Genomic DNA, 26,817 nt, shown 5'->3' with positions numbered 1-26,817 from the left:
TGCCATTCCCACCATTTCCTCATCCGTAATGTCATCGTTTGCACCCCACCTCTACCATACTAGTTCAGTTCTGGTATTGAACGAATTTACAACAAGAAACCAATCTTTTGTTTCATTCTTCCGTTTGAAGCAAACATAAACCTTACAATTTAGTTTCCTCAACTTCAAGAAGTGCCACATTCCCCTAAGGTTCCCCATATACCGCATTGTTAAGCTTTTTGCTTGATTCAAAGGATGTAATCGAGTTGCACAAGATTTAGTCATCTCTCAGCATTGTTTCGAGTTTAACCTCCTTTTTTGTTCTTCGTAACCATTTCCTTCATTTTGATCATATTGATTTTCTTGTCGTTTTCCAACATTTTAAGATTGAATTAGATGATTTGGCTTTATCAAAGACATGACACACTTCCATGTCGATAATGCTCGAATCACCGCCAATCGGTACCAAGGCGATCCTTCATGGCCGTTGCAACAAGTTGGCCCCTACACGAAGCCTTTTAGACCATTTTCATAAGGAAAATTTCAACGTTTACACCCCACCTTGACCATACTTGTTTAGTTCTTGCACTGGACCAATTTACACAAGGAAACTCGTCTATTGTTTCATTCCTCGCTTTGGACGCCCACATAAACCTTACATTTAGTTTCCCTCAGGTCCAACAACTGCCACACGCCTCTAACGTTCCCCATCTACCCGTGGTTATCCCTTTAGGTTGAATTAAGGGAAGTAATTGACTTACACAAGATTAGTAATCTCTCAACAATGTTTTGGGCCTACTTTTCTTTTTAGTTCTTTATAACATTGTTTATACGGATCTTATTGCTTTCTTTGTTGTTTCTCATCATTCTAAGATTGACTTAGAAGATTAGGCTGGATCCAAAACCTGTCAATAAAAGAAAGGCCATGTGAATAATTCTGAAATCACTGCCAATCCGACCTAAGTTCTCCTTCTTGTGCATTGCGACAAGTCCGCCCCTAGCCCATGCCATTCACACCATTTCCTTATCCGTAATGTCATCGTTTGCACCCCACCTCTACCATACTAGTTCAGTTCTGGCATTGAACGAATTTACAACAAGAAACCGATCTTTTGTTTCATTCTTCGATTTGACGCAAACATAAACCTTACAATTTAGTTTCCTCAACTTCAAGATGTGCCACATTCCCCTAAGGTTCCCCATCTGCCGCATCGTTAAGCATTTAGCTTGATTCAAAGGATGTAATCGAGTTGCACAAGATTTAGTCATCTCTCAACAATCTTTCGAGTTTAACCTCCTTTTTTGTTCTTCATAACCATTTTTTTCATTCTGATCATAATGATTTTCTTGTCGTTTCCAACATTCTAAGATTCAATTAGATGATTAGGATTTATCAAAGACATGACACACTTCCATGTCGATAATGCTCGAATCACCGCCAATCGGCACCAAGGCGATCCTTCCTGGCCGTTGCAACAAGTTGGCCCCTACCCGAAGCCTTTTAGACCGTTTTTATCAAGAAAATTTCAACGTTTACACCCCCACCTTGACGATACTTGTTTAGTTCTTGCACTGGACCAATTTACACAAGGAAACTCGTCTATTGTTTCATTCCTCGCTTTGGACGCCCACATAAACCTTACATTTAGTTTCCCTCAGGTCCAACAACTGCCACACGCCTCTAACGTTCCCCATCTACCCGTGGTTATCCCTTTAGGTTGAATTAAGGGAAGTAATTGACTTACACAAGATTAGTAATCTCTCAACAATGTTTTGGGCCTACTTTTCTTTTTAGTTCTTTATAACATTGTTTATACGGATCTTATTGCTTTCTTTGTTGTTTCTCATCATTCTAAGATTGACTTAGAAGATTAGGCTAGATCCAAAACCTGTCAATAAAAGAAAGGCCATGTGAATAATTCTGAAATCACCGCCAATCCGACCTAAGTTCTCCTTCTTGTGCATTGCGACAAGTCCGCCCCTAGCCCATGCCATTCACACCATTTCCTTATCCGTAATGTCATCGTTTGCACCCCACCTCTACCATACTAGTTCAGTTCTGGCATTGAACGAATTTACAACAAGAAACCGATCTTTTGTTTCATTCTTCGATTTGAAGCAAACATAAACCTTACAATTTAGTTTCCTCAACTTCAAGATGTGCCACATTCCCCTAAGGTTCCCCATCTGCCGCATCGTTAAGCATTTAGCTTGATTCAAAGGATGTAATCGAGTTGCACAAGATTTAGTCGTCTCTCAACAATCTTTCGAGTTTAACCTCCTTTTTTGCTCTTCATAACCATTTTTTTCATTCTGATCATAATGATTTTCTTGTCGTTTCCAACATTCTAAGATTCAATTAGATGATTAGGATTTATCAAAGACATGACACACTTCCATGTCGATAATGCTCGAATCACCGCCAATCGGCACCAAGGCGATCCTTCCTGGCCGTTGCAACAAGTTGGCCCCTACCCGAAGCCTTTTAGACCGTTTTTATCAAGAAAATTTCAACGTTTACACCCCCACCTTGACCATACTTGTTTAGTTCTTGCACTGGACCAATTTACACAAGGAAACTCGTCTATTGTTTCATTCCTCGCTTTGGACGCCCACATAAACCTTACATTTAGTTTCCCTCAGGTCCAACAACTGCCACACGCCTCTAACGTTCCCCATCTACCCGTGGTTATCCCTTTAGGTTGAATTAAGGGAAGTAATTGACTTACACAAGATTTGTAATCTCTCAACAATGTTTTGGGCCTACTTTTCTTTTTAGTCCTTTATAACATTTTTTATACGGATCTTATTACTTTCTTTGTTGTTTCTCATCATTCTAAATTTGACTTAGAAGCTTCGGCTGGATCCAAAACCTACCAATAAAAGAAAGGCCATGTGAATAATGCTGAAATCACCGCCAATCCGACCTAAGTTCTCCTTCTTGTGCATTGCAACAAGTCCACCCCTAGCCCATGCCATTCCCACCATTTCCTCATCCGTAATGTCATCGTTTGCACCCCACCTCTACCATACTAGTTCAGTTCTGGCATTGAACGAATTTACAACAAGAAACCAATCTTTTGTTTCATTCTTCCATTTGAAGCAAACATAAACCTTACAATTTAGTTTCCTCAACTTCAAGAAGTGCCACATTCCCCTAAGGTTCCCCATATACCGCATTGTTAAGCTTTTTGCTTGATTCAAAGGATGTAATCGAGTTGCACAAGATTTAGTCATCTCTCAGCATTGTTTCGAGTTTAACCTCCTTTTTTGTTCTTCGTAACCATTTCCTTCATTTTGATCATATTGATTTTCTTGTCGTTTTCCAACATTTTAAGATTGAATTAGATGATTTGGCTTTATCAAAGACATGACACACTTCCATGTCGATAATGCTCGAATCACCGCCAATCGGTACCAAGACGATCCTTCATGGCCGTTGCAACAAGTTGGCCCCTACACGAAGCCTTTTAGACCATTTTCATAAGGAAAATTTCAACGTTTGCACCCCACCTTGACCATACTTGTTTAGTTCTTGCACTGGACCAATTTACACAAGGAAACTCGTCTATTGTTTCATTCCTCGCTTTGGACGCCCACATAAACCTTACATTTAGTTTCCCTCAGGTCCAACAACTGCCACACGCCTCTAACGTTCCCCATCTACCCGTGGTTATCCCTTTAGGTTGAATTAAGGGAAGTAATTGACTTACACAAGATTAGTAATCTCTCAACAATGTTTTGGGCCTACTTTTCTTTTTAGTTCTTTATAACATTGTTTATACGGATCTTATTGCTTTCTTTGTTGTTTCTCATCATTCTAAGATTGACTTAGAAGATTAGGCTAGATCCAAAACCTGTCAATAAAAGAAAGGCCATGTGAATAATTCTGAAATCACCGCCAATCCGACCTAAGTTCTCCTTCTTGTGCATTGCGACAAGTCCGCCCCTAGCCCATGCCATTCACACCATTTCCTTATCCGTAATGTCATCGTTTGCACCCCACCTCTACCATACTAGTTCAGTTCTGGCATTGAACGAATTTACAACAAGAAACCGATCTTTTGTTTCATTCTTCGATTTGAAGCAAACATAAACCTTACAATTTAGTTTCCTCAACTTCAAGATGTGCCACATTCCCCTAAGGTTCCCCATCTGCCGCATCGTTAAGCATTTAGCTTGATTCAAAGGATGTAATCGAGTTGCACAAGATTTAGTCATCTCTCAACAATCTTTCGAGTTTAACCTCCTTTTTTGTTCTTCATAACCATTTTTTTCATTCTGATCATAATGATTTTCTTGTCGTTTCCAACATTCTAAGATTCAATTAGATGATTAGGATTTATCAAAGACATGACACACTTCCATGTCGATAATGCTCGAATCACCGCCAATCGGCACCAAGGCGATCCTTCCTGGCCGTTGCAACAAGTTGGCCCCAACCCGAAGCCTTTTAGACCGTTTTTATCAAGAAAATTTCAACGTTTACACCCCCACCTTGACCATACTTGTTTAGTTCTTGCACTGGACCAATTTACACAAGGAAACTCGTCTATTGTTTCATTCCTCGCTTTGGACGCCCACATAAACCTTACATTTAGTTTCCCTCAGGTCCAACAACTGCCACACGCCTCTAACGTTCCCCATCTACCCGTGGTTATCCCTTTAGGTTGAATTAAGGGAAGTAATTGACTTACACAAGATTTGTAATCTCTCAACAATGTTTTGGGCCTACTTTTCTTTTTAGTTCTTTATAACATTTTTTATACGGATCTTATTACTTTCTTTGTTGTTTCTCATCATTCTAAATTTGACTTAGAAGCTTCGGCTGGATCCAAAACCTACCAATAAAAGAAAGGCCATGTGAATAATTCTGAAATCACTGCCAATCCGACCTAAGTTCTCCTTCTTGTGCATTGCGACAAGTCCGCCCCTAGCCCATGCCATTCACACCATTTCCTTATCCGTAATGTCATCGTTTGCACCCCACCTCTACCATACTAGTTCAGTTCTGGCATTGAACGAATTTACAACAAGAAACCGATCTTTTGTTTCATTCTTCCATTTGAAGCAAACATAAACCTTACAATTTAGTTTCCTCAACTTCAAGATGTGCCACATTCCCCTAAGGTTCCCCATCTGCCGCATCGTTAAGCATTTAGCTTGATTCAAAGGATGTAATCGAGTTGCACAAGATTTAGTCATCTCTCAACAATCTTTCGAGTTTAACCTCCTTTTTTGTTCTTCATAACCATTTTTTTCATTCTGATCATAATGATTTTCTTGTCGTTTCCAACATTCTAAGATTCAATTAGATGATTAGGATTTATCAAAGACATGACACACTTCCATGTCGATAATGCTCGAATCACCGCCAATCGGCACCAAGGCGATCCTTCCTGGCCGTTGCAACAAGTTGGCCCCTACCCGAAGCCTTTTAGACCGTTTTTATCAAGAAAATTTCAACGTTTACACCCCCACCTTGACCATACTTGTTTAGTTCTTGCACTGGACCAATTTACACAAGGAAACTCGTCTATTGTTTCATTCCTCGCTTTGGACGCCCACATAAACCTTACATTTAGTTTCCCTCAGGTCCAACAACTGCCACACGCCTCTAACGTTCCCCATCTACCCGTGGTTATCCCTTTAGGTTGAATTAAGGGAAGTAATTGACTTACACAAGATTAGTAATCTCTCAACAATGTTTTGGGCCTACTTTTCTTTTTAGTTCTTTATAACATTGTTTATATGGATCTTATTGCTTTCTTTGTTGTTTCTCATCATTCTAAGATTGACTTAGAAGATTAGGCTGGATCCAAAACCTGTCAATAAAAGAAAGGCCATGTGAATAATTCTGAAATCACTGCCAATCCGACCTAAGTTCTCCTTCTTGTGCATTGCGACAAGTCCGCCCCTAGCCCATGCCATTCACACCATTTCCTTATCCGTAATGTCATCGTTTGCACCCCACCTCTACCATACTAGTTCAGTTCTGGCATTGAACGAATTTACAACAAGAAACCGATCTTTTGTTTCATTCTTCCATTTGAAGCAAACATAAACCTTACAATTTAGTTTCCTCAACTTCAAGATGTGCCACATTCCCCTAAGGTTCCCCATCTGCCGCATCGTTAAGCATTTAGCTTGATTCAAAGGATGTAATCGAGTTGCACAAGATTTAGTCATCTCTCAACAATCTTTCGAGTTTAACCTCCTTTTTTGTTCTTCATATCCATTTTTTTCATTCTGATCATAATGATTTTCTTGTCGTTTCCAACATTCTAAGATTCAATTAGATGATTAGGATTTATCAAAGACATGACACACTTCCATGTCGATAATGCTCGAATCACCGCCAATCGGCACCAAGGCGATCCTTCCTGGCCGTTGCAACAAGTTGGCCCCTACCCGAAGCCTTTTAGACCGTTTTTATCAAGAAAATTTCAACGTTTACACCCCCACCTTGACGATACTTGTTTAGTTCTTGCACTGGACCAATTTACACAAGGAAACTCGTCTATTGTTTCATTCCTCGCTTTGGACGCCCACATAAACCTTACATTTAGTTTCCCTCAGGTCCAACAACTGCCACACGCCTCTAACGTTCCCCATCTACCCGTGGTTATCCCTTTAGGTTGAATTAAGGGAAGTAATTGACTTACACAAGATTAGTAATCTCTCAACAATGTTTTGGGCCTACTTTTCTTTTTAGTTCTTTATAACATTGTTTATACGGATCTTATTGCTTTCTTTGTTGTTTCTCATCATTCTAAGATTGACTTAGAAGATTAGGCTAGATCCAAAACCTGTCAATAAAAGAAAGGCCATGTGAATAATTCTGAAATCACCGCCAATCCGACCTAAGTTCTCCTTCTTGTGCATTGCGACAAGTCCGCCCCTAGCCCATGCCATTCACACCATTTCCATATCCGTAATGTCATCGTTTGCACCCCACCTCTACCATACTAGTTCAGTTCTGGCATTGAACGAATTTACAACAAGAAACCGATCTTTTGTTTCATTCTTCGATTTGAAGCAAACATAAACCTTACAATTTAGTTTCCTCAACTTCAAGATGTGCCACATTCCCCTAAGGTTCCCCATCTGCCGCATCGTTAAGCATTTAGCTTGATTCAAAGGATGTAATCGAGTTGCACAAGATTTAGTCATCTCTCAACAATCTTTCGAGTTTAACCTCCTTTTTTGTTCTTCATAACCATTTTTTTCATTCTGATCATAATGATTTTCATGTCGTTTCCAACATTCTAAGATTCAATTAGATGATTAGGATTTATCAAAGACATGACACACTTCCATGTCGATAATGCTCGAATCACCGCCAATCGGCACCAAGGCGATCCTTCCTGGCCGTTGCAACAAGTTGGCCCCTACCCGAAGCCTTTTAGACCGTTTTTATCAAGAAAATTTCAACGTTTACACCCCCACCTTGACCATACTTGTTTAGTTCTTGCACTGGACCAATTTACACAAGGAAACTCGTCTATTGTTTCATTCCTCGCTTTGGACGCCCACATAAACCTTACATTTAGTTTCCCTCAGGTCCAACAACTGCCACACGCCTCTAACGTTCCCCATCTACCCGTGGTTATCCCTTTAGGTTGAATTAAGGGAAGTAATTGACTTACACAAGATTTGTAATCTCTCAACAATGTTTTGGGCCTACTTTTCTTTTTAGTTCTTTATAACATTTTTTATACGGATCTTATTACTTTCTTTGTTGTTTCTCATCATTCTAAATTTGACTTAGAAGCTTCGGCTGGATCCAAAACCTACCAATAAAAGAAAGGCCATGTGAATAATGCTGAAATCACCGCCAATCCGACCTAAGTTCTCCTTCTTGTGCATTGCAACAAGTCCACCCCTAGCCCATGCCATTCCCACCATTTCCTCATCCGTAATGTCATCGTTTGCACCCCACCTCTACCATACTAGTTCAGTTCTGGCATTGAACGAATTTACAACAAGAAACCAATCTTTTGTTTCATTCTTCCATTTGAAGCAAACATAAACCTTACAATTTAGTTTCCTCAACTTCAAGAAGTGCCACATTCCCCTAAGGTTCCCCATATACCGCATTGTTAAGCTTTTTGCTTGATTCAAAGGATGTAATCGAGTTGCACAAGATTTAGTCATCTCTCAGCATTGTTTCGAGTTTAACCTCCTTTTTTGTTCTTCGTAACCATTTCCTTCATTTTGATCATATTGATTTTCTTGTCGTTTTCCAACATTTTAAGATTGAATTAGATGATTTGGCTTTATCAAAGACATGACACACTTCCATGTCGATAATGCTCGAATCACCGCCAATCGGTACCAAGGCGATCCTTCATGGCCGTTGCAACAAGTTGGCCCCTACACGAAGCCTTTTAGACCATTTTCATAAGGAAAATTTCAACGTTTACACCCCACCTTGACCATACTTGTTTAGTTCTTGCACTGGACCAATTTACACAAGGAAACTCGTCTATTGTTTCATTCCTCGCTTTGGACGCCCACATAAACCTTACATTTAGTTTCCCTCAGGTCCAACAACTGCCACACGCCTCTAACGTTCCCCATCTACCCGTGGTTATCCCTTTAGGTTGAATTAAGGGAAGTAATTGACTTACACAAGATTAGTAATCTCTCAACAATGTTTTGGGCCTACTTTTCTTTTTAGTTCTTTATAACATTGTTTATATGGATCTTATTGCTTTCTTTGTTGTTTCTCATCATTCTAAGATTGACTTAGAAGATTAGGCTGGATCCAAAACCTGTCAATAAAAGAAAGGCCATGTGAATAATTCTGAAATCACTGCCAATCCGACCTAAGTTCTCCTTCTTGTGCATTGCGACAAGTCCGCCCCTAGCCCATGCCATTCACACCATTTCCTTATCCGTAATGTCATCGTTTGCACCCCACCTCTACCATACTAGTTCAGTTCTGGCATTGAACGAATTTACAACAAGAAACCGATCTTTTGTTTCATTCTTCCATTTGAAGCAAACATAAACCTTACAATTTAGTTTCCTCAACTTCAAGATGTGCCACATTCCCCTAAGGTTCCCCATCTGCCGCATCGTTAAGCATTTAGCTTGATTCAAAGGATGTAATCGAGTTGCACAAGATTTAGTCATCTCTCAACAATCTTTCGAGTTTAACCTCCTTTTTTGTTCTTCATAACCATTTTTTTCATTCTGATCATAATGATTTTCTTGTCGTTTCCAACATTCTAAGATTCAATTAGATGATTAGGATTTATCAAAGACATGACACACTTCCATGTCGATAATGCTCGAATCACCGCCAATCGGCACCAAGGCGATCCTTCCTGGCCGTTGCAACAAGTTGGCCCCAACCCGAAGCCTTTTAGACCGTTTTTATCAAGAAAATTTCAACGTTTACACCCCCACCTTGACCATACTTGTTTAGTTCTTGCACTGGACCAATTTACACAAGGAAACTCGTCTATTGTTTCATTCCTCGCTTTGGACGCCCACATAAACCTTACATTTAGTTTCCCTCAGGTCCAACAACTGCCACACGCCTCTAACGTTCCCCATCTACCCGTGGTTATCCCTTTAGGTTGAATTAAGGGAAGTAATTGACTTACACAAGATTTGTAATCTCTCAACAATGTTTTGGGCCTACTTTTCTTTTTAGTTCTTTATAACATTTTTTATACGGATCTTATTACTTTCTTTGTTGTTTCTCATCATTCTAAATTTGACTTAGAAGCTTCGGCTGGATCCAAAACCTACCAATAAAAGAAAGGCCATGTGAATAATTCTGAAATCACTGCCAATCCGACCTAAGTTCTCCTTCTTGTGCATTGCGACAAGTCCGCCCCTAGCCCATGCCATTCACACCATTTCCTTATCCGTAATGTCATCGTTTGCACCCCACCTCTACCATACTAGTTCAGTTCTGGCATTGAACGAATTTACAACAAGAAACCGATCTTTTGTTTCATTCTTCCATTTGAAGCAAACATAAACCTTACAATTTAGTTTCCTCAACTTCAAGATGTGCCACATTCCCCTAAGGTTCCCCATCTGCCGCATCGTTAAGCATTTAGCTTGATTCAAAGGATGTAATCGAGTTGCACAAGATTTAGTCATCTCTCAACAATCTTTCGAGTTTAACCTCCTTTTTTGTTCTTCATAACCATTTTTTTCATTCTGATCATAATGATTTTCTTGTCGTTTCCAACATTCTAAGATTCAATTAGATGATTAGGATTTATCAAAGACATGACACACTTCCATGTCGATAATGCTCGAATCACCGCCAATCGGCACCAAGGCGATCCTTCCTGGCCGTTGCAACAAGTTGGCCCCTACCCGAAGCCTTTTAGACCGTTTTTATCAAGAAAATTTCAACGTTTACACCCCCACCTTGACCATACTTGTTTAGTTCTTGCACTGGACCAATTTACACAAGGAAACTCGTCTATTGTTTCATTCCTCGCTTTGGACGCCCACATAAACCTTACATTTAGTTTCCCTCAGGTCCAACAACTGCCACACGCCTCTAACGTTCCCCATCTACCCGTGGTTATCCCTTTAGGTTGAATTAAGGGAAGTAATTGACTTACACAAGATTAGTAATCTCTCAACAATGTTTTGGGCCTACTTTTCTTTTTAGTTCTTTATAACATTGTTTATATGGATCTTATTGCTTTCTTTGTTGTTTCTCATCATTCTAAGATTGACTTAGAAGATTAGGCTGGATCCAAAACCTGTCAATAAAAGAAAGGCCATGTGAATAATTCTGAAATCACTGCCAATCCGACCTAAGTTCTCCTTCTTGTGCATTGCGACAAGTCCGCCCCTAGCCCATGCCATTCACACCATTTCCTTATCCGTAATGTCATCGTTTGCACCCCACCTCTACCATACTAGTTCAGTTCTGGCATTGAACGAATTTACAACAAGAAACCGATCTTTTGTTTCATTCTTCCATTTGAAGCAAACATAAACCTTACAATTTAGTTTCCTCAACTTCAAGATGTGCCACATTCCCCTAAGGTTCCCCATCTGCCGCATCGTTAAGCATTTAGCTTGATTCAAAGGATGTAATCGAGTTGCACAAGATTTAGTCATCTCTCAACAATCTTTCGAGTTTAACCTCCTTTTTTGTTCTTCATAACCATTTTTTTCATTCTGATCATAATGATTTTCTTGTCGTTTCCAACATTCTAAGATTCAATTAGATGATTAGGATTTATCAAAGACATGACACACTTCCATGTCGATAATGCTCGAATCACCGCCAATCGGCACCAAGGCGATCCTTCCTGGCCGTTGCAACAAGTTGGCCCCTACCCGAAGCCTTTTAGACCGTTTTTATCAAGAAAATTTCAACGTTTACACCCCCACCTTGACCATACTTGTTTAGTTCTTGCACTGGACCAATTTACACAAGGAAACTCGTCTATTGTTTCATTCCTCGCTTTGGACGCCCACATAAACCTTACATTTAGTTTCCCTCAGGTCCAACAACTGCCACACGCCTCTAACGTTCCCCATCTACCCGTGGTTATCCCTTTAGGTTGAATTAAGGGAAGTAATTGACTTACACAAGATTTGTAATCTCTCAACAATGTTTTGGGCCTACTTTTCTTTTTAGTTCTTTATAACATTTTTTATACGGATCTTATTACTTTCTTTGTTGTTTCTCATCATTCTAAATTTGACTTAGAAGCTTTGGCTGGATCCAAAACCTACCAATAAAAGAAAGGCCATGTGAATAATGCTGAAATCACCGCCAATCCGACCTAAGTTCTCCTTCTTGTGCATTGCAACAAGTCCACCCCTAGCCCATGCCATTCCCACCATTTCCTCATCCGTAATGTCATCGTTTGCACCCCACCTCTACCATACTAGTTCAGTTCTGGCATTGAACGAATTTACAACAAGAAACCAATCTTTTGTTTCATTCTTCCATTTGAAGCAAACATAAACCTTACAATTTAGTTTCCTCAACTTCAAGAAGTGCCACATTCCCCTAAGGTTCCCCATATACCGCATTGTTAAGCTTTTTGCTTGATTCAAAGGATGTAATCGAGTTGCACAAGATTTAGTCATCTCTCAGCATTGTTTCGAGTTTAACCTCCTTTTTTGTTCTTCGTAACCATTTCCTTCATTTTGATCATATTGATTTTCTTGTCGTTTTCCAACATTTTAAGATTGAATTAGATGATTTGGCTTTATCAAAGACATGACACACTTCCATGTCGATAATGCTCGAATCACCGCCAATCGGTACCAAGGCGATCCTTCATGGCCGTTGCAACAAGTTGGCCCCTACACGAAGCCTTTTAGACCATTTTCATAAGGAAAATTTCAACGTTTACACCCCACCTTGACCATACTTGTTTAGTTCTTGCACTGGACCAATTTACACAAGGAAACTCGTCTATTGTTTCATTCCTCGCTTTGGACGCCCACATAAACCTTACATTTAGTTTCCCTCAGGTCCAACAACTGCCACACGCCTCTAACGTTCCCCATCTACCCGTGGTTATCCCTTTAGGTTGAATTAAGGGAAGTAATTGACTTACACAAGATTAGTAATCTCTCAACAATGTTTTGGGCCTACTTTTCTTTTTAGTTCTTTATAACATTGTTTATATGGATCTTATTGCTTTCTTTGTTGTTTCTCATCATTCTAAGATTGACTTAGAAGATTAGGCTGGATCCAAAACCTGTCAATAAAAGAAAGGCCATGTGAATAATTCTGAAATCACTGCCAATCCGACCTAAGTTCTCCTTCTTGTGCATTGCGACAAGTCCGCCCCTAGCCCATGCCATTCACACCATTTCCTTATCCGTAATGTCATCGTTTGCACCCCACCTCTACCATACTAGTTCAGTTCTGGCATTGAACGAATTTACAACAAGAAACCGATCTTTTGTTTCATTCTTCCATTTGAAGCAAACATAAACCTTACAATTTAGTTTCCTCAACTTCAAGATGTGCCACATTCCCCTAAGGTTCCCCATCTGCCGCATCGTTAAGCATTTAGCTTGATTCAAAGGATGTAATCGAGTTGCACAAGATTTAGTCATCTCTCAACAATCTTTCGAGTTTAACCTCCTTTTTTGTTCTTCATAACCATTTTTTTCATTCTGATCATAATGATTTTCTTGTCGTTTCCAACATTCTAAGATTCAATTAGATGATTAGGATTTATCAAAGACATGACACACTTCCATGTCGATAATGTTCGAATCACCGCCAATCGGCACCAAGGCGATCCTTCCTGGCCGTTGCAACAAGTTGGCCCCTACCCGAAGCCTTTTAGACCGTTTTTATCAAGAAAATTTCAACGTTTACACCCCCACCTTGACCATACTTGTTTAGTTCTTGCACTGGACCAATTTACACAAGGAAACTCGTCTATTGTTTCATTCCTCGCTTTGGACGCCCACATAAACCTTACATTTAGTTTCCCTCAGGTCCAACAACTGCCACACGCCTCTAACGTTCCCCATCTACCCGTGGTTATCCCTTTAGGTTGAATTAAGGGAAGTAATTGACTTACACAAGATTTGTAATCTCTCAACAATGTTTTGGGCCTACTTTTCTTTTTAGTTCTTTATAACATTTTTTATACGGATCTTATTACTTTCTTTGTTGTTTCTCATCATTCTAAATTTGACTTAGAAGCTTCGGCTGGATCCAAAGCCTACCAATAAAAGAAAGGCCATGTGAATAATGCTGAAATCACCGCCAATCCGACCTAAGTTCTCCTTCTTGTGCATTGCAACAAGTCCACCCCTAGCCCATGCCATTCCCACCATTTCCTCATCAGTAATGTCATCGTTTGCACCCCACCTCTACCATACTAGTTCAGTTCTGGCATTGAACGAATTTACAACAAGAAACCAATCTTTTGTTTCATTCTTCCATTTGAAGCAAACATAAACCTTACAATTTAGTTTCGTCAACTTCAAGAAGTGCCACATTCCCCTAAGGTTCCCCATATACCGCATTGTTAAGCTTTTTGCTTGATTCAAAGGATGTAATCGAGTTGCACAAGATTTAGTCATCTCTCAGCATTGTTTCGAGTTTAACCTCCTTTTTTGTTCTTCGTAACCATTTCCTTCATTTTGATCATATTGATTTTCTTGTCGTTTTCCAACATTTTAAGATTGAATTAGATGATTTGGCTTTATCAAAGACATGACACACTTCCATGTCGATAATGCTCGAATCACCGCCAATCGGTACCAAGGCGATCCTTCATGGCCGTTGCAACAAGTTGGCCCCTACACGAAGCCTTTTAGACCATTTTCATAAGGAAAATTTCAACGTTTACACCCCACCTTGACCATACTTGTTTAGTTCTTGCACTGGACCAATTTACACAAGGAAACTCGTCTATTGTTTCATTCCTCGCTTTGGACGCCCACATAAACCTTACATTTAGTTTCCCTCAGGTCCAACAACTGCCACACGCCTCTAACGTTCCCCATCTACCCGTGGTTATCCCTTTAGGTTGAATTAAGGGAAGTAATTGACTTACACAAGATTAGTAATCTCTCAACAATGTTTTGGGCCTACTTTTCTTTTTAGTTCTTTATAACATTGTTTATATGGATCTTATTGCTTTCTTTGTTGTTTCTCATCATTCTAAGATTGACTTAGAAGATTAGGCTGGATCCAAAACCTGTCAATAAAAGAAAGGCCATGTGAATAATTCTGAAATCACTGCCAATCCGACCTAAGTTCTCCTTCTTGTGCATTGCGACAAGTCCGCCCCTAGCCCATGCCATTCACACCATTTCCTTATCCGTAATGTCATCGTTTGCACCCCACCTCTACCATACTAGTTCAGTTCTGGCATTGAACGAATTTACAACAAGAAACCGATCTTTTGTTTCATTCTTCCATTTGAAGCAAACATAAACCTTACAATTTAGTTTCCTCAACTTCAAGATGTGCCACATTCCCCTAAGGTTCCCCATCTGCCGCATCGTTAAGCATTTAGCTTGATTCAAAGGATGTAATCGAGTTGCACAAGATTTAGTCATCTCTCAACAATCTTTCGAGTTTAACCTCCTTTTTTGTTCTTCATAACCATTTTTTTCATTCTGATCATAATGATTTTCTTGTCGTTTCCAACATTCTAAGATTCAATTAGATGATTAGGATTTATCAAAGACATGACACACTTCCATGTCGATAATGCTCGAATCACCGCCAATCGGCACCAAGGCGATCCTTCCTGGCCGTTGCAACAAGTTGGCCCCAACCCGAAGCCTTTTAGACCGTTTTTATCAAGAAAATTTCAACGTTTACACCCCCACCTTGACCATACTTGTTTAGTTCTTGCACTGGACCAATTTACACAAGGAAACTCGTCTATTGTTTCATTCCTCGCTTTGGACGCCCACATAAACCTTACATTTAGTTTCCCTCAGGTCCAACAACTGCCACACGCCTCTAACGTTCCCCATCTACCCGTGGTTATCCCTTTAGGTTGAATTAAGGGAAGTAATTGACTTACACAAGATTTGTAATCTCTCAACAATGTTTTGGGCCTACTTTTCTTTTTAGTTCTTTATAACATTTTTTATACGGATCTTATTACTTTCTTTGTTGTTTCTCATCATTCTAAATTTGACTTAGAAGCTTCGGCTGGATCCAAAACCTACCAATAAAAGAAAGGCCATGTGAATAATTCTGAAATCACTGCCAATCCGACCTAAGTTCTCCTTCTTGTGCATTGCGACAAGTCCGCCCCTAGCCCATGCCATTCACACCATTTCCTTATCCGTAATGTCATCGTTTGCACCCCACCTCTACCATACTAGTTCAGTTCTGGCATTGAACGAATTTACAACAAGAAACCGATCTTTTGTTTCATTCTTCCATTTGAAGCAAACATAAACCTTACAATTTAGTTTCCTCAACTTCAAGATGTGCCACATTCCCCTAAGGTTCCCCATCTGCCGCATCGTTAAGCATTTAGCTTGATTCAAAGGATGTAATCGAGTTGCACAAGATTTAGTCATCTCTCAACAATCTTTCGAGTTTAACCTCCTTTTTTGTTCTTCATAACCATTTTTTTCATTCTGATCATAATGATTTTCTTGTCGTTTCCAACATTCTAAGATTCAATTAGATGATTAGGATTTATCAAAGACATGACACACTTCCATGTCGATAATGCTCGAATCACCGCCAATCGGCACCAAGGCGATCCTTCCTGGCCGTTGCAACAAGTTGGCCCCTACCCGAAGCCTTTTAGACCGTTTTTATCAAGAAAATTTCAACGTTTACACCCCCACCTTGACCATACTTGTTTAGTTCTTGCACTGGACCAATTTACACAAGGAAACTCGTCTATTGTTTCATTCCTCGCTTTGGACGCCCACATAAACCTTACATTTAGTTTCCCTCAGGTCCAACAACTGCCACACGCCTCTAACGTTCCCCATCTACCCGTGGTTATCCCTTTAGGTTGAATTAAGGGAAGTAATTGACTTACACAAGATTAGTAATCTCTCAACAATGTTTTGGGCCTACTTTTCTTTTTAGTTCTTTATAACATTGTTTATATGGATCTTATTGCTTTCTTTGTTGTTTCTCATCATTCTAAGATTGACTTAGAAGATTAGGCTGGATCCAAAACCTGTCAATAAAAGAAAGGCCATGTGAATAATTCTGAAATCACTGCCAATCCGACCTAAGTTCTCCTTCTTGTGCATTGCGACAAGTCCGCCCCTAGCCCATGCCATTCACACCATTTCCTTATCCGTAATGTCATCGTTTGCACCCCACCTCTACCATACTAGTTCAGTTCTGGCATTGAACGAATTTACAACAAGAAACCGATCTTTTGTTTCATTCTTCCATTTGAAGCAAACATAAACCTTACAATTTAGTTTCCTCAACTTCAAGATGTGCCACATTCCCCTAAGGTTCCCCATCTGCCGCATCGTTAAGCATTTAGCTTGATTCAAAGGATGTAATCGAGTTGCACAAGATTTAGTCATCTCTCAACAATCTTTCGAGTTTAACCTCCTTTTTTGTTCTTCATAACCATTTTTTTCATTCTGATCATAATGATTTTCTTGTCGTTTCCAACATTCTAAGATTCAATTAGATGATTAGGATTTATCAAAGACATGACACACTTCCATGTCGATAATGCTCGAATCACCGCCAATCGGCACCAAGGCGATCCTTCCTGGCCGTTGCAACAAGTTGGCCCCTACCCGAAGCCTTTTAGACCGTTTTTATCAAGAAAATTTCAACGTTTACACCCCCACCTTGACCATACTTGTTTAGTTCTTGCACTGGACCAATTTACACAAGGAAACTCGTCTATTGTTTCATTCCTCGCTTTGGACGCCCACATAAACCTTACATTTAGTTTCCCTCAGGTCCAACAACTGCCACACGCCTCTAACGTTCCCCATCTACCCGTGGTTATCCCTTTAGGTTGAATTAAGGGAAGTAATTGACTTACACAAGATTTGTAATCTCTCAACAATGTTTTGGGCCTACTTTTCTTTTTAGTTCTTTATAACATTTTTTATACGGATCTTATTACTTTCTTTGTTGTTTCTCATCATTCTAAATTTGACTTAGAAGCTTCGGCTGGATCCAAAACCTACCAATAAAAGAAAGGCCATGTGAATAATGCTGAAATCACCGCCAATCCGACCTAAGTTCTCCTTCTTGTGCATTGCAACAAGTCCACCCCTAGCCCATGCCATTCCCACCATTTCCTCATCCGTAATGTCATCGTTTGCACCCCACCTCTACCATACTAGTTCAGTTCTGGCATTGAACGAATTTACAACAAGAAACCAATCTTTTGTTTCATTCTTCCATTTGAAGCAAACATAAACCTTACAATTTAGTTTCCTCAACTTCAAGAAGTGCCACATTCCCCTAAGGTTCCCCATATACCGCATTGTTAAGCTTTTTGCTTGATTCAAAGGATGTAATCGAGTTGCACAAGATTTAGTCATCTCTCAGCATTGTTTCGAGTTTAACCTCCTTTTTTGTTCTTCGTAACCATTTCCTTCATTTTGATCATATTGATTTTCTTGTCGTTTTCCAACATTTTAAGATTGAATTAGATGATTTGGCTTTATCAAAGACATGACACACTTCCATGTCGATAATGCTCGAATCACCGCCAATCGGTACCAAGGCGATCCTTCATGGCCGTTGCAACAAGTTGGCCCCTACACGAAGCCTTTTAGACCATTTTCATAAGGAAAATTTCAACGTTTACACCCCACCTTGACCATACTTGTTTAGTTCTTGCACTGGACCAATTTACACAAGGAAACTCGTCTATTGTTTCATTCCTCGCTTTGGACGCCCACATAAACCTTACATTTAGTTTCCCTCAGGTCCAACAACTGCCACACGCCTCTAACGTTCCCCATCTACCCGTGGTTATCCCTTTAGGTTGAATTAAGGGAAGTAATTGACTTACACAAGATTAGTAATCTCTCAACAATGTTTTGGGCCTACTTTTCTTTTTAGTTCTTTATAACATTGTTTATATGGATCTTATTGCTTTCTTTGTTGTTTCTCATCATTCTAAGATTGACTTAGAAGATTAGGCTGGATCCAAAACCTGTCAATAAAAGAAAGGCCATGTGAATAATTCTGAAATCACTGCCAATCCGACCTAAGTTCTCCTTCTTGTGCATTGCGACAAGTCCGCCCCTAGCCCATGCCATTCACACCATTTCCTTATCCGTAATGTCATCGTTTGCACCCCACCTCTACCATACTAGTTCAGTTCTGGCATTGAACGAATTTACAACAAGAAACCGATCTTTTGTTTCATTCTTCCATTTGAAGCAAACATAAACCTTACAATTTAGTTTCCTCAACTTCAAGATGTGCCACATTCCCCTAAGGTTCCCCATCTGCCGCATCGTTAAGCATTTAGCTTGATTCAAAGGATGTAATCGAGTTGCACAAGATTTAGTCATCTCTCAACAATCTTTCGAGTTTAACCTCCTTTTTTGTTCTTCATAACCATTTTTTTCATTCTGATCATAATGATTTTCTTGTCGTTTCCAACATTCTAAGATTCAATTAGATGATTAGGATTTATCAAAGACATGACACACTTCCATGTCGATAATGCTCGAATCACCGCCAATCGGCACCAAGGCGATCCTTCCTGGCCGTTGCAACAAGTTGGCCCCTACCCGAAGCCTTTTAGACCGTTTTTATCAAGAAAATTTCAACGTTTACACCCCCACCTTGACCATACTTGTTTAGTTCTTGCACTGGACCAATTTACACAAGGAAACTCGTCTATTGTTTCATTCCTCGCTTTGGACGCCCACATAAACCTTACATTTAGTTTCCCTCAGGTCCAACAACTGCCACACGCCTCTAACGTTCCCCATCTACCCGTGGTTATCCCTTTAGGTTGAATTAAGGGAAGTAATTGACTTACACAAGATTAGTAATCTCTCAACAATGTTTTGGGCCTACTTTTCTTTTTAGTTCTTTATAACATTGTTTATATGGATCTTATTGCTTTCTTTGTTGTTTCTCATCATTCTAAGATTGACTTAGAAGATTAGGCTGGATCCAAAACCTGTCAATAAAAGAAAGGCCATGTGAATAATTCTGAAATCACTGCCAATCCGACCTAAGTTCTCCTTCTTGTGCATTGCGACAAGTCCGCCCCTAGCCCATGCCATTCACACCATTTCCTTATCCGTAATGTCATCGTTTGCACCCCACCTCTACCATACTAGTTCAGTTCTGGCATTGAACGAATTTACAACAAGAAACCGATCTTTTGTTTCATTCTTCCATTTGAAGCAAACATAAACCTTACAATTTAGTTTCCTCAACTTCAAGATGTGCCACATTCCCCTAAGGTTCCCCATCTGCCGCATCGTTAAGCATTTAGCTTGATTCAAAGGATGTAATCGAGTTGCACAAGATTTAGTCATCTCTCAACAATCTTTCGAGTTTAACCTCCTTTTTTGTTCTTCATATCCATTTTTTTCATTCTGATCATAATGATTTTCTTGTCGTTTCCAACATTCTAAGATTCAATTAGATGATTAGGATTTATCAAAGACATGACACACTTCCATGTCGATAATGCTCGAATCACCGCCAATCGGCACCAAGGCGATCCTTCCTGGCCGTTGCAACAAGTTGGCCCCTACCCGAAGCCTTTTAGACCGTTTTTATCAAGAAAATTTCAACGTTTACAACCCCACCTTGACGATACTTGTTTAGTTCTTGCACTGGACCAATTTACACAAGGAAACTCGTCTATTGTTTCATTCCTCGCTTTGGACGCCCACATAAACCTTACATTTAGTTTCCCTCAGGTCCAACAACTGCCACACGCCTCTAACGTTCCCCATCTACCCGTGGTTATCCCTTTAGGTTGAATTAAGGGAAGTAATTGACTTACACAAGATTAGTAATCTCTCAACAATGTTTTGGGCCTACTTTTCTTTTTAGTTCTTTATAACATTGTTTATACGGATCTTATTGCTTTCTTTGTTGTTTCTCATCATTCTAAGATTGACTTAGAAGATTAGGCTAGATCCAAAACCTGTCAATAAAAGAAAGGCCATGTGAATAATTCTGAAATCACCGCCAATCCGACCTAAGTTCTCCTTCTTGTGCATTGCGACAAGTCCGCCCCTAGCCCATGCCATTCACACCATTTCCTTATCCGTAATGTCATCGTTTGCACCCCACCTCTACCATACTAGTTCAGTTCTGGCATTGAACGAATTTACAACAAGAAACCGATCTTTTGTTTCATTCTTCGATTTGAAGCAAACATAAACCTTACAATTTAGTTTCCTCAACTTCAAGATGTGCCACATTCCCCTAAGGTTCCCCATCTGCCGCATCGTTAAGCATTTAGCTTGATTCAAAGGATGTAATCGAGTTGCACAAGATTTAGTCATCTCTCAACAATCTTTCGAGTTTAACCTCCTTTTTTGTTCTTCATAACCATTTTTTTCATTCTGATCATAATGATTTTCATGTCGTTTCCAACATTCTAAGATTCAATTAGATGATTAGGATTTATCAAAGACATGACACACTTCCATGTCGATAATGCTCGAATCACCGCCAATCGGCACCAAGGCGATCCTTCCTGGCCGTTGCAACAAGTTGGCCCCTACCCGAAGCCTTTTAGACCGTTTTTATCAAGAAAATTTCAACGTTTACACCCCCACCTTGACCATACTTGTTTAGTTCTTGCACTGGACCAATTTACACAAGGAAACTCGTCTATTGTTTCATTCCTCGCTTTGGACGCCCACATAAACCTTACATTTAGTTTCCCTCAGGTCCAACAACTGCCACACGCCTCTAACGTTCCCCATCTACCCGTGGTTATCCCTTTAGGTTGAATTAAGGGAAGTAATTGACTTACACAAGATTTGTAATCTCTCAACAATGTTTTGGGCCTACTTTTCTTTTTAGTTCTTTATAACATTTTTTATACGGATCTTATTACTTTCTTTGTTGTTTCTCATCATTCTAAATTTGACTTAGAAGCTTCGGCTGGATCCAAAACCTACCAATAAAAGAAAGGCCATGTGAATAATGCTGAAATCACCGCCAATCCGACCTAAGTTCTCCTTCTTGTGCATTGCAACAAGTCCACCCCTAGCCCATGCCATTCCCACCATTTCCTCATCCGTAATGTCATCGTTTGCACCCCACCTCTACCATACTAGTTCAGTTCTGGCATTGAACGAATTTACAACAAGAAACCAATCTTTTGTTTCATTCTTCCATTTGAAGCAAACATAAACCTTACAATTTAGTTTCCTCAACTTCAAGAAGTGCCACATTCCCCTAAGGTTCCCCATATACCGCATTGTTAAGCTTTTTGCTTGATTCAAAGGATGTAATCGAGTTGCACAAGATTTAGTCATCTCTCAGCATTGTTTCGAGTTTAACCTCCTTTTTTGTTCTTCGTAACCATTTCCTTCATTTTGATCATATTGATTTTCTTGTCGTTTTCCAACATTTTAAGATTGAATTAGATGATTTGGCTTTATCAAAGACATGACACACTTCCATGTCGATAATGCTCGAATCACCGCCAATCGGTACCAAGGCGATCCTTCATGGCCGTTGCAACAAGTTGGCCCCTACACGAAGCCTTTTAGACCATTTTCATAAGGAAAATTTCAACGTTTACACCCCACCTTGACCATACTTGTTTAGTTCTTGCACTGGACCAATTTACACAAGGAAACTCGTCTATTGTTTCATTCCTCGCTTTGGACGCCCACATAAACCTTACATTTAGTTTCCCTCAGGTCCAACAACTGCCACACGCCTCTAACGTTCCCCATCTACCCGTGGTTATCCCTTTAGGTTGAATTAAGGGAAGTAATTGACTTACACAAGATTAGTAATCTCTCAACAATGTTTTGGGCCTACTTTTCTTTTTAGTTCTTTATAACATTGTTTATATGGATCTTATTGCTTTCTTTGTTGTTTCTCATCATTCTAAGATTGACTTAGAAGATTAGGCTGGATCCAAAACCTGTCAATAAAAGAAAGGCCATGTGAATAATTCTGAAATCACTGCCAATCCGACCTAAGTTCTCCTTCTTGTGCATTGCGACAAGTCCGCCCCTAGCCCATGCCATTCACACCATTTCCTTATCCGTAATGTCATCGTTTGCACCCCACCTCTACCATACTAGTTCAGTTCTGGCATTGAACGAATTTACAACAAGAAACCGATCTTTTGTTTCATTCTTCCATTTGAAGCAAACATAAACCTTACAATTTAGTTTCCTCAACTTCAAGATGTGCCACATTCCCCTAAGGTTCCCCATCTGCCGCATCGTTAAGCATTTAGCTTGATTCAAAGGATGTAATCGAGTTGCACAAGATTTAGTCATCTCTCAACAATCTTTCGAGTTTAACCTCCTTTTTTGTTCTTCATAACCATTTTTTTCATTCTGATCATAATGATTTTCTTGTCGTTTCCAACATTCTAAGATTCAATTAGATGATTAGGATTTATCAAAGACATGACACACTTCCATGTCGATAATGTTCGAATCACCGCCAATCGGCACCAAGGCGATCCTTCCTGGCCGTTGCAACAAGTTGGCCCCTACCCGAAGCCTTTTAGACCGTTTTTATCAAGAAAATTTCAACGTTTACACCCCCACCTTGACCATACTTGTTTAGTTCTTGCACTGGACCAATTTACACAAGGAAACTCGTCTATTGTTTCATTCCTCGCTTTGGACGCCCACATAAACCTTACATTTAGTTTCCCTCAGGTCCAACAACTGCCACACGCCTCTAACGTTCCCCATCTACCCGTGGTTATCCCTTTAGGTTGAATTAAGGGAAGTAATTGACTTACACAAGATTTGTAATCTCTCAACAATGTTTTGGGCCTACTTTTCTTTTTAGTTCTTTATAACATTTTTTATACGGATCTTATTACTTTCTTTGTTGTTTCTCATCATTCTAAATTTGACTTAGAAGCTTCGGCTGGATCCAAAGCCTACCAATAAAAGAAAGGCCATGTGAATAATGCTGAAATCACCGCCAATCCGACCTAAGTTCTCCTTCTTGTGCATTGCAACAAGTCCACCCCTAGCCCATGCCATTCCCACCATTTCCTCATCCGTAATGTCATCGTTTGCACCCCACCTCTACCATACTAGTTCAGTTCTGGCATTGAACGAATTTACAACAAGAAACCAATCTTTTGTTTCATTCTTCCATTTGAAGCAAACATAAACCTTACAATTTAGTTTCCTCAACTTCAAGAAGTGCCACATTCCCCTAAGGTTCCCCATATACCGCATTGTTAAGCTTTTTGCTTGATTCAAAGGATGTAATCGAGTTGCACAAGATTTAGTCATCTCTCAGCATTGTTTCGAGTTTAACCTCCTTTTTTGTTCTTCGTAACCATTTCCTTCATTTTGATCATATTGATTTTCTTGTCGTTTTCCAACATTTTAAGATTGAATTAGATGATTTGGCTTTATCAAAGACATGACACACTTCCATGTCGATAATGCTCGAATCACCGCCAATCGGTACCAAGGCGATCCTTCATGGCCGTTGCAACAAGTTGGCCCCTACACGAAGCCTTTTAGACCATTTTCATAAGGAAAATTTCAACGTTTACACCCCACCTTGACCATACTTGTTTAGTTCTTGCACTGGACCAATTTACACAAGGAAACTCGTCTATTGTTTCATTCCTCGCTTTGGACGCCCACATAAACCTTACATTTAGTTTCCCTCAGGTCCAACAACTGCCACACGCCTCTAACGTTCCCCATCTACCCGTGGTTATCCCTTTAGGTTGAATTAAGGGAAGTAATTGACTTACACAAGATTAGTAATCTCTCAACAATGTTTTGGGCCTACTTTTCTTTTTAGTTCTTTATAACATTGTTTATATGGATCTTATTGCTTTCTTTGTTGTTTCTCATCATTCTAAGATTGACTTAGAAGATTAGGCTGGATCCAAAACCTGTCAATAAAAGAAAGGCCATGTGAATAATTCTGAAATCACTGCCAATCCGACCTAAGTTCTCCTTCTTGTGCATTGCGACAAGTCCGCCCCTAGCCCATGCCATTCACACCATTTCCTTATCCGTAATGTCATCGTTTGCACCCCACCTCTACCATACTAGTTCAGTTCTGGCATTGAACGAATTTACAACAAGAAACCGATCTTTTGTTTCATTCTTCCATTTGAAGCAAACATAAACCTTACAATTTAGTTTCCTCAACTTCAAGATGTGCCACATTCCCCTAAGGTTCCCCATCTGCCGCATCGTTAAGCATTTAGCTTGATTCAAAGGATGTAATCGAGTTGCACAAGATTTAGTCATCTCTCAACAATCTTTCGAGTTTAACCTCCTTTTTTGTTCTTCATAACCATTTTTTTCATTCTGATCATAATGATTTTCTTGTCGTTTCCAACATTCTAAGATTCAATTAGATGATTAGGATTTATCAAAGACATGACACACTTCCATGTCGATAATGCTCGAATCACCGCCAATCGGCACCAAGGCGATCCTTCCTGGCCGTTGCAACAAGTTGGCCCCTACCCGAAGCCTTTTAGACCGTTTTTATCAAGACAATTTCAACGTTTACACCCCCACCTTGACCATACTTGTTTAGTTCTTGCACTGGACCAATTTACACAAGGAAACTCGTCTATTGTTTCATTCCTCGCTTTGGACGCCCACATAAACCTTACATTTAGTTTCCCTCAGGTCCAACAACTGCCACACGCCTCTAACGTTCCCCATCTACCCGTGGTTATCCCTTTAGGTTGAATTAAGGGAAGTAATTGACTTACACAAGATTAGTAATCTCTCAACAATGTTTTGGGCCTACTTTTCTTTTTAGTTCTTTATAACATTGTTTATACGGATCTTATTGCTTTCTTTGTTGTTTCTCATCATTCTAAGATTGACTTAGAAGATTAGGCTAGATCCAAAACCTGTCAATAAAAGAAAGGCCATGTGAATAATTCTGAAATCACCGCCAATCCGACCTAAGTTCTCCTTCTTGTGCATTGCGACAAGTCCGCCCCTAGCCCATGCCATTCACACCATTTCCTTATCCGTAATGTCATCGTTTGCACCCCACCTCTACCATACTAGTTCAGTTCTGGCATTGAACGAATTTACAACAAGAAACCGATCTTTTGTTTCATTCTTCCATTTGAAGCAAACATAAACCTTACAATTTAGTTTCCTCAACTTCAAGATGTGCCACATTCCCCTAAGGTTCCCCATCTGCCGCATCGTTAAGCATTTAGCTTGATTCAAAGGATGTAATCGAGTTGCACAAGATTTAGTCATCTCTCAACAATCTTTCGAGTTTAACCTCCTTTTTTGTTCTTCATAACCATTTTTTTCATTCTGATCATAATGATTTTCTTGTCGTTTCCAACATTCTAAGATTCAATTAGATGATTAGGATTTATCAAAGACATGACACACTTCCATGTCGATAATGCTCGAATCACCGCCAATCGGTACCAAGGCGATCCTTCATGGCCGTTGCAACAAGTTGGCCCCTACACGAAGCCTTTTAGACCATTTTCATAAGGAAAATTTCAACGTTTACACCCCACCTTGACCATACTTGTTTAGTTCTTGCACTGGACCAATTTACACAAGGAAACTCGTCTATTGTTTCATTCCTCGCTTTGGACGCCCACATAAACCTTACATTTAGTTTCCCTCAGGTCCAACAACTGCCACACGCCTCTAACGTTCCCCATCTACCCGTGGTTATCCCTTTAGGTTGAATTAAGGGAAGTAATTGACTTACACAAGATTAGTAATCTCTCAACAATGTTTTGGGCCTACTTTTCTTTTTAGTTCTTTATAACATTGTTTATATGGATCTTATTGCTTTCTTTGTTGTTTCTCATCATTCTAAGATTGACTTAGAAGATTAGGCTGGATCCAAAACCTGTCAATAAAAGAAAGGCCATGTGAATAATTCTGAAATCACTGCCAATCCGACCTAAGTTCTCCTTCTTGTGCATTGCGACAAGTCCGCCCCTAGCCCATGCCATTCACACCATTTCCTTATCCGTAATGTCATCGTTTGCACCCCACCTCTACCATACTAGTTCAGTTCTGGCATTGAACGAATTTACAACAAGAAACCGATCTTTTGTTTCATTCTTCCATTTGAAGCAAACATAAACCTTACAATTTAGTTTCCTCAACTTCAAGATGTGCCACATTCCCCTAAGGTTCCCCATCTGCCGCATCGTTAAGCATTTAGCTTGATTCAAAGGATGTAATCGAGTTGCA

Source organism: Carya illinoinensis, chromosome 7, assembly GCF_018687715.1.
Source record: "Carya illinoinensis cultivar Pawnee chromosome 7, C.illinoinensisPawnee_v1, whole genome shotgun sequence".
NCBI classification, from domain to species: Eukaryota; Viridiplantae; Streptophyta; class Magnoliopsida; order Fagales; family Juglandaceae; genus Carya; species Carya illinoinensis.
Note: the sequence above shows the minus strand (reverse complement) of the source record.